The sequence below is a fragment of the Camellia sinensis genome, chromosome 6 (assembly GCF_055761805.1).
Source record: "Camellia sinensis isolate YWXY chromosome 6, ASM5576180v1, whole genome shotgun sequence".
NCBI lineage: Eukaryota > Viridiplantae > Streptophyta > Magnoliopsida > Ericales > Theaceae > Camellia > Camellia sinensis.
Window position 1 is genome coordinate 117848124 of NC_138966.1, and position 9570 is coordinate 117857693.

The window sequence follows — 9570 nt, forward strand, 5'->3', positions numbered from 1 at the left end:
ACCAAATAAATTTTCTTACTTCATATATCAAATCAAACTTTCAAAACTCAATTCCACACTCAGTTCAAAACTCAATTCAACACTCTTTTAAAAATTTATAACCAAACAAAATTTTTACATTTAAATCATAATTACATAACTCACAAACTTAAAATATAATTTATACCCTCAAATCATATTTATAAAACTTTACGAAATGCAGTTTGATTCTCACCCATTTGTTCTCTCACTCTCATTTCTGCTCTCCATCTAGAAGCTTCTCTCGCTCTCACCCATCCCCTTCATTCTCCCTCTCTCTCTCTCTCTCCCCTTCTTCTTCGTTTCTTTTCCCTCACCGATGGTGTGTTCTATATTGAAGATGAAAACCCTAATCTTCAATGAGCATCACAAAGCCCTCTTCGGTTTCATCTTGTCCAACCCTCTGTTCTTTCTCCCTCTAACACTAACCCTAACCCTAACCCTAACCCTTGAAATCATTTCAGGAAGAAGATGAAACCCTTGAAACCCCATCAACCATCACTCATCCAAATCGGCTTTCTGAAGAAGGTGAAGACCAAGAAGATGAAGTCGAAGCTTTAGAGTACTAAAATCGTCTGAAATCCATCAACCATCTTCAAATCCAGGTATTTTTTGTTTAATATTCGCTTCAGATTTATTGAAAAGAAAATGCTATGGACCCAAATAATCTGCCAAACCTCTCACATGAGTGTGGACCCACACAAACCCGCATGAATGTGAGTCGCACGCCATGTGAGAGGTTTGGTAGATTACTTGGGTCCTTAGCATAACTCTTATTGAAATTTGTTGAGATTGCTTGAAATTTGTTTGGGATTGCTTCAAATTTGTATAAAATTGCTTGATTATTGTTGTTGTTGCTGCTTTGGTCTGATTCTGTTGAAACAAAATTGGTGAATTTTGTTTTTTTAATAAAAATGGCAATTGCCAATTCTATTTGGTGAATTCTGCAGGAAATTTTTTCTGTGAATTTTGTTTTTAAAAAAATTGATCTGTTATACACAGTTTTTTTGGGAAAAGATGAGAAAGGGAGGGAGGGAAGAAAGCAAGGGAGGAAAACACCTGGTTTTGAGGGAGCTGATAGATTTGAGTCCGGATCCTCTCCAGCTTGCCTCTCCAGCCTTTCCTCCGGGTGACGGCCCATATTGGGCCACGTCACCCCTAAAAGAAATCTGCGGCTCAGATTAATTAAAAAAGAAATCAAAATTCAGAAAGAAAAACAATGGCCAAAGCGTGAAAGAGACAACAAACAAAAAGCAGAGAAAGGGAGAGAAGGGGAGGAAACGCTCCATGCTTCCCCGGCGACCATCGTTATCCAATTTATTATTATTATTTATTATTCAAGTATCTGTTTTGAAGTTTTGTTGGCATTTATTTTTTTAAAAAAATAGAATTTTTGGTGTTTTGATTGGGAGTTCGATCTACTTTGCCTTTGAATTTTTATATTTAGTGTTGCTCCAGACTCAAATCCTTCCATCTACTCTTACACCAGTTGTACCTGGTGGTAAGGTTAGTGCCTTGTTTGCCACCAATTTTTTTTAGGCAAATGTAAGCACATGTTTGTTGCAGTAGATGAAAACATCTGGGTTTTGCTGGTAATTTTTATTGAGCTGGTATATTGGTTTTCAATACCACGGGGTTTTTGCATCATAATTGATATTTGGAAGAACCGAAGTGACCACACCATGGAATTCTTAGGTTCAACTTTTGAAATTGTGAAGAATTTGGGGGAAAACAACTGGAAAATGGTTTGGGTATATCAGTAGGGCTTGATGCAAACATGAAAAATCTTAAATACCGAACTAAGCAGTGCAGATCAGTTCGCGGTGGTTCGCGGTCCCCGGAGCTTTGGTTCGCGGTGCAAATCTTCGAAGTAAAGATGATGTGCTGAGGGAGAGGGAGACAGATAGAGGGAGAGAATGAGAGATCGAGAAGGAGTCGTCGATGATCGCCGTTGATTTCACTCGATGGAGTCATCGTTGGTGAAGAACTCAAAGAGGGAGGGAAGAAGTGGATGGAAAGATATGAGAGGGAAATTCTGTTGTCTCTTTCACGTTTTGGCCTCTGTTTTGTTTCCTGAATTTTGATTTTTTTTTTAATTAATCCAAGCTGCAAATTTCTTTAGGGGTGACGTGGCCCAATTTGAACCGTCACCCAGAGGAATGGCCAGAGAGGCATGCTGGAGAGGATCGATAGATTTAGTATTTGTCAAATTTGGCGGCCTAGAAAAAAAATTAATTTATTAGCTTATTGATTTGTTTGCACATATCACCTGTTTATTTATTTAATTTTTATAAAAAAATAATTTTTTTTTACTTCCCAAAATAAGCCTACATGGAGAATTCCTTTTTATCCAAAGCTGTTTTATTATTACTTTAATAATTCCGATGACAATCATTAAAGATGTTTTAAAAGTTTTTTTTTTTTTTTAAACAGTCTATTAATAAATATATATTCTTGCAACAATAAGGATGGATTGTCAAATATTTTTTTTTTGTAACAAATTTATTATTTTTGAAAATAAAAAAATTTAATCCTTAAACTATTTATTTATCAACTGTATCGTCTGTGAGTGTGTTTTGACAAGCCCAGTTAAAAAGCCCACCTCAGAGTGCATTTGAAAGGCTCACCTCGCTCTGGATGTGGGTGCCGGCGTCTTAAGTGATTCAAAATTTTCGGTTATTGGAGGCCCACTTTATTGGGTTTGATAATTATGACAATTATTTAAAAATGTCAGATTTAACATAATTAAAGTAATTTAGAGCAACTTAAGGAGTATTTTGGAAAGAGTAAGGGGTTGTTTGGAGTGTCTTGAGGGAAAAAATATGGATGTTGGGGTTAATTTTTTGACTTTTTATAAAAAAATGTGTAATAAAAAATTGTAAAAATTGGTTTGTAGAGGAAAATTAGGATTGAGAGTTGTGCAGCCGTAATTGTTGACGTTTGGTGAATAGTGTTAACTTTTTAATTTTTTGATTTTTTGACTTTTTTTAAGTATCCCAAACTTGGCCTAAATAGCCTAATAGTCTACACCAACTTAGGTCTAGACTCCATATAGGGTAATGATACATCCCACTAAAAGTGGTGCTCTAAAGCACCACTAATGAGTTGGCAAGCACTTTAATCAAAAAAAAAAAAAAAACAAGACACAAACAGTGGGTCTCGTCCACTGCCACATCATTAGTGGTGCTTTTAGAGCACCACTTTTAGTGTTCTCAAGCATTATTGCTCCATATAATACTAGTGGTGTGTTCCCACCAGATATGGGGTGGCTGCTGTGCAGCCAAATGGACCTATTTTGATATTTATTTTGATGGTCCGAACATTTACATTTTAGAATATATTGAGTAAAACATATCTATAAAAAATTAAGATAATCGGATATCGTTAATCATTTTATTCACTCACATTTCTATTCATTTTAATATTTTAAATCACAATTGTTATTTATTTTTGTAGATACAAATGTAAGTGGATGAATGGGTTAACGATATCAGATTAACTTTATGTTTTGTAGGTATGTTATACTCGATGTATTCGAAAATGTGAACGGTTTAAATTATCGAAAGTAGCCTTGAAATGGGCTTATGTGGCTGCATAGCAGTGGCTACTGTGCCCATTTGGCTGCACAATAGTGGCTTCTGTGCTCAGTCAACCCAAATCCGGATGATTGAGCTGTTATAACTATAAAATAAATTTTTTGATTTGAATATGAATTTTGTCAATTACAGGAGACAATTATGGGAAGATATTTTGGATAAACTAAAAATCCTAATATCTACACCAAAAAAGTTGTTTGTTTTATATATTACTGTATGTATATATATTAGAGACGAGTACACACACTATGGGATTGTTTGGGATGACCTAAATAAGTGCACTTTTTGTCTTTTTACTAAAAGATGTGCAGAAAAGTAGAGAGGTGATGTGATGGAAAAAAAATAAAAAGATGGATTATTTGAGGTATGCCAAACTTGGCCATATGACAAGTTATTGAAATAAATTGAATTTTATAATATAATAGTTATTTAATGCTTTGAAGTAATGAGATGTAAAAGAACAAATGGTAGTTTAAATCATATAGAGTGATTTCTATAATATGTAAATAATTGTAGTTAATACTATAATAATAAATGGTGTTTTCGAAATCGTAGGGAGACGATCACCCCCTCTTGCCCCTCTCTGGGTCCATTCTTGAAAGCAGTTATGATACACGACATCAATGCAAGAGCCGTGCTTGCTTTATAAATAGTATAGATAGATAGATAATATAATATAATATAATCTCTCACCATAAACAAATAACTAAACTCAAGAAAATTAGACCTCACGACCTTGTACATGAATTACTAATGTGTATTGTTAGACAAGTAGAAAAATTAAAATCTAAGCTTGCATCCAGTTCATTTTTTTTGGATTGAAAGGTCTAGTTTATATGATTTTCGGTGTATTTTAATTATTTGAACCATTTAGTTTTGTAGAGTGCGCGAAGCAATTTATATATATATATATATTATATAAATCATTTTTTTTTTTTTTTTGGATAAATAACCAAACTTTATTAAGAAGCTTGAAGAAGATGCAAAGAATACAAAAACCGGCCACAAAAGCCCAATGAAACTAACAAATCAAATTCTCCACAAAATCTGTAAAAGTCAATACATCTGGATCTACTAATCCTGTCACCCAACTATACGGAACAGAAAGAAGACGCCTCTCTAACCAAGTGATGGAATGAGCGACCCCATGAAACACCGTCTATTTCGCTCCAACCAAATCAGCCAAAGTAAATAGTGCAATGCAAGAATCCAAGCCTTTCGACGCCTCTTCCTCACCCTCCTCCCGACCTAACTCTGCAAAACTGCAAACAAAGACCCCGGTGGAACCCAGACCAACCCAAACATTGTCACCACAAGCTTCCAAAGACGAGAAGAGACCGAACAATGAATAAGCAAATGGTCAACCGAATTCGCAACCTGACCGCACAAACAACACCAATTCACCAAAATATGTCCACGACGAATCAAATTATCAATAGTCAAAATACGACCCAAACTCGTCGTCCACACAAAGAAGGCAACCTTGGATGGCGTGCCCGGCACCCAAACACTCTTCCACGGATAGACGAAAGAGCCATCAACAACACACTTATCCCCAACAAGCGCCTCATAGAACGAAGACACCGTGAAAATACCTTTGGCCCTAGGACAAACCCAAACCAAAGCATCATTATCCGTTTGTCCAAGATGTAAACCATATAAAAAACCAAGGAGGTTTACTAATTGATCTAGCTCCCAGTCTTGGACATGACGACGCAATTGCACATTCCACACCCTCAACTGCCCCTCCCCAACCCTCACAGCACTAACCAACACCTCAGAATTCGCAGCAATAGCAAATATCAAAGGAAAGCGAAACTCTAAAGAGAAGTCACCACACCACCTATCCCGCCAAAATCGAAGTCTATCCCCTACACCAATTTTGAACCTCACATGTCGCCAGAACGCTTCCCGATCCAACTAAATCCCTTTCCATAACCCGCAACCGTGAGAGTGACCCACCCGTCCCGAGCACCACATCCCTCTAACCACACCAAACTTAGCAACCACCACCCGCCTCCAAAGACGCGCCCTCTCCTCCACAAAACGCCACAACCACTTCTCTAACAAGGCCAAATTAAACAAGACTAACCTTCGAACCCCCAAACCCCCTTGCTCCTTAGACCTACAGATCCGATCCCAAGACACCAAATGGTAATGACCACCCTCACCCCCATCACCGCACAAAAAGTCCCTTTGCAATTTCTCAATTTGCCTTGCTACAGAGACCGGGATCACATGAACAGACATAAAATAGGTTGGGATACTTGACAGAACACTTTTAATCAATGTAAGCCGCCCACCCTTCGACAAATACTGACGTTGCCATCCTGCCAACCAACGACGCACCCGATCCACCACTCCTTTCCAAATCCCTGTCGCTTTAAAGGAAGCCTCCAAAGGCAAACCCAAATATGTAACAGGTAACGATACCACTTTGCACCCCAACATGGCTGCCAACACCGAAGACCTCGCCACTTGCCCCACTGGAATCAATTCTGATTTTGCTAGATTAACCCGAAGCCGGGATACTGCCTCAAAACACAACAACACGCATCTCAAATGTCCAATTTGGGCCTCATTCGCATCACAGAAAATAAGCGCATCATCTGCATAAAACAAATGAGACACCACAACATTCCCGGGAGCCACTCCTACCTCAAATCCATTCAGCAAACCTGCTTGCACCGCCCTTGCCAACAAACGCCACAAAGCCTCCATAACCAAAATAAACAACAGAGGAGATAAAGGATCACCCTGCCGCAGCCCACATATATATATATATATATAAATCAACTTTATCAGATATTGATTAGTACCTAATTAGATCATATTTCTCTTCTAAAAAAATAAATGACCACATTCATGCAAATTGGATACTCTAATCCAAAAAATGGGTTGGAGACAAATTTCATCTCAAAATTAATACAGAATGATGTGATGAATTTTGATTTTATCACTTTAAAGGTAATAATATATAACTAGAATTGTAATACAGAATTTTATATAGACTGGTATGACTTTATTTTAATTATTTGAACCATTTAGTTTTGTAGAGTACGCGAAGCAATTTATATATATATATATATAAATCAACTTGATCAGATATTGATAAGACCTAATTAGATCATATTTCTCTTCTAAAAAAATAAACGACCACATTCATGCTGGATACTCTAATCCAAAAAATGGATTGGAGACAAATTTCATCTCAAAATTAATATAGAATAATGTGATGAATTTTGATTTTATCACTTTAAAGGTAATAATATATAACTAGAATTGTGATACAGAATTTTATATAGATTGATATGGCTTCTTATAATCATTTAAGTTTCAATTAAAATATTTACCATTACTTTCATGATACGAAAATGAAATAAATGTGTTATCTATGTAACTTTATTTTTGCAAATTTTTTCCGGAGAAGCCCACGAAGACCCTGTGGTCATGTCTGTTTGGGTGGACATGAGTTTGGGATTGGATTAATAGTCTAATAAAATTATTAATCCGATGTTTGGTTAAACAATTGAAGTACGGATTAATTATTTTAAACTTGACTATTAGTTAAGATAGGATACATATTAGTCATGGGAATTCTAATCCAGTCCGCCCAAACAAACATGGCCTGTGTGTACGTGTCGAAAGCCCAGTTATTTTTATTGTTTATTGAGTGAAAAGCCCAGTTGAAAATCCCACTTCTGTGGGAGGGTGTAGTTGGGGTGTGTGAGGTGTGGGGGATGTTCCATGGGGTGTGGGTGTTTTAGTTGACTCAATTTTAAATAAGAAAAATGAAAATTTTATGGAATTCTTATATAGAATTGATAATGAGAATGTTATACTTTTAAAAATCTGAACTATCTTAATCAATCTTTTACTTTACAGAATAGAATTAAAACTTTTATATCATTTTATATTATTTTTATATATAATATATTTTTATTTATATAATACTTAACTGAATATAAATAAATAGCTTAATTCAAGAAAGTGAAACCTTGCGTACCTTACCAACATCAAATTTTAATTTATATAGTGTCAATTGAAAGTGGCACACATTGGTTAATGGCTTCTGATTATTATTGCTCTTTTATTTTAGGTTAATGCACCTTCATGGCAACCAACATGGAATATGCAAAGAGAAAAATTGTGATACTTACCTTATGGCCTTTTATTTTTGGAAAATGTGGAGATGATTATTTCTCTGTGTCATTACCACGAAATAAAAATAAAAAATAAAAAAAGAGAGAGAAAAAAATATAAAACTGAATAGTTTATTTTTAAAAATATGTTTATTCATTTTTTTGACGACAAATGTGATAAATTAAAAAAGTTACGATTATTAAATAGATTTAATTTTTTTCATGGATAATATACATAGATGACTTTACAAAACGGGGCTCGTTGTCCCAAATATGAGGGTCAAATTCAAAATTTGAGCGTAGTCTAAACTCTTAAATCAATTATTTATTATTATTTATTTTGTGTGCGCGCGCGCATGCGCTCTTACCATTTTTTATTTTATTTTTATTTTTTTATCCTTTTATCATTGTAATCATCCAAATAATTGATGAGAGATTTTTTACTTCATTTTTTTTTTAATCGCCAAACCCTGTAATTCAAACGGTTAGAGTTGCATGTCTACTGGAGTATTATTTTTGTTTGATCAACAAAGATAAATTTATTGATGTAAGACAAACACATTATACAAAAAAAATGGGTGTAAGTCTGAAATTTAAATTTTTGAACAGTTTGATAAATTTAAAAAAAAAAAAAAATTATTCAGTTAGCAGTTGTTGAATGTGGCAGCTATTAAATGTGAAGGTCATTCTTAAAGAAAAAGAAAAAAAAAATAATATCAATCACATTAAATAAAATCTATGCTCTATATAATAGAAATGATAAACATTTAGGTACAAATGAACTATGGAGAGACATATTTTATTTATTGATCAAATATACCATATTATCAACCACTCACATCGCCTAAGTCCTAGAGTGATTGGTTACATAATTTAAACTATCGTGGTCTTAATGGGTTATGTTAGAGACTTTAAATAATTTACTAAATTTTTGACCAGACCTTTCACATGGGTATGAAATTCACACATACATAGTTTTGTGTGGGTTCTACACCCATGTGAGAAGTTTGGTATAAAATTTGGTAAATCATTTGGGGTCTATAGTATTTTCCCTTCTTAATTTGAACCACTAATTAGGATTTATTTTCTTTTTATCTTTGGTCTTCTTAATGGTAGAAGCTATGGTTTGCACCATCTTCTCCTTCACTGATGTCTTCGGTGCCAGAATTACGCTAGCTGGTTGGCTCGTCTTTCTTAGTTTTCTCTCTCTGGCTCTCTTTCAATTGGTATGGTGTATTGTGTTCTGCCATGGTGGTGGTTCTTAAGAGAGAAACATTGGGATATATATATGCTTTTCTTGGGCTTGATTGCTGTGTTAATACAATGCTGGTTAAAAGAGCCCGTGTGTGTGTGTGAAGAAATATATCAATGTATATTATGAGGCCTATCTGAGTGTGTGTGTGTGTGTGAAGCCCAGTTGAAAGGCTTACCATAGTCTGTGTTTGAATTGAACACCTTGGTGTTGGTGTTGGTGTTGGTGTTGGTGTTGGTGTAACTTGTAGAGAGGTGGGGGTGTGGGTGTGCCTTTTGTCAATTTTCTGTAATGACTCACCAAAAAAAAAAAAAAAAAAAAAATCAACAAAATGATACCTTGGATAGTTTGTCAAAATGATTTTTTAATTAGTAGTGTTACATGTACAAACAAAAAAAAATTATAAAATAATAGAACAAAATTTAATTTTATCACTTTAAAACAAATAATTTATCTTGTTAACTTAAAATTTTAAAAATATTATTGTCATGTAACACTGTTAAATTTTTTAAAATTTATGTTAATTTTTAGTTAAAAATTTCAAAGAGCATGTGTGTAGAAA

At 34.6% G+C, this 9570-nt stretch overlaps 2 long non-coding RNA genes across 2 annotated transcripts; one reads left to right on the forward strand and one right to left on the reverse strand.

Annotated features, from left to right (window-relative positions):
* Positions 1 to 205: 205 nt before the first annotated feature.
* On the forward strand, positions 206 to 9364 carry LOC114287657 (uncharacterized). Its single transcript, XR_003637978.2, has 2 exons — positions 206 to 623; positions 7714 to 9364. It is a non-coding gene; the product is annotated as an uncharacterized LOC114287657 (long non-coding RNA).
* On the reverse strand, positions 757 to 2292 carry LOC145792846 (uncharacterized). Its single transcript, XR_014332883.1, has 2 exons — positions 1814 to 2292; positions 757 to 1187 (listed from the first exon to the last, which is right to left on the reverse strand). It is a non-coding gene; the product is annotated as an uncharacterized LOC145792846 (long non-coding RNA).
* Positions 9365 to 9570: the final 206 nt, after the last annotated feature.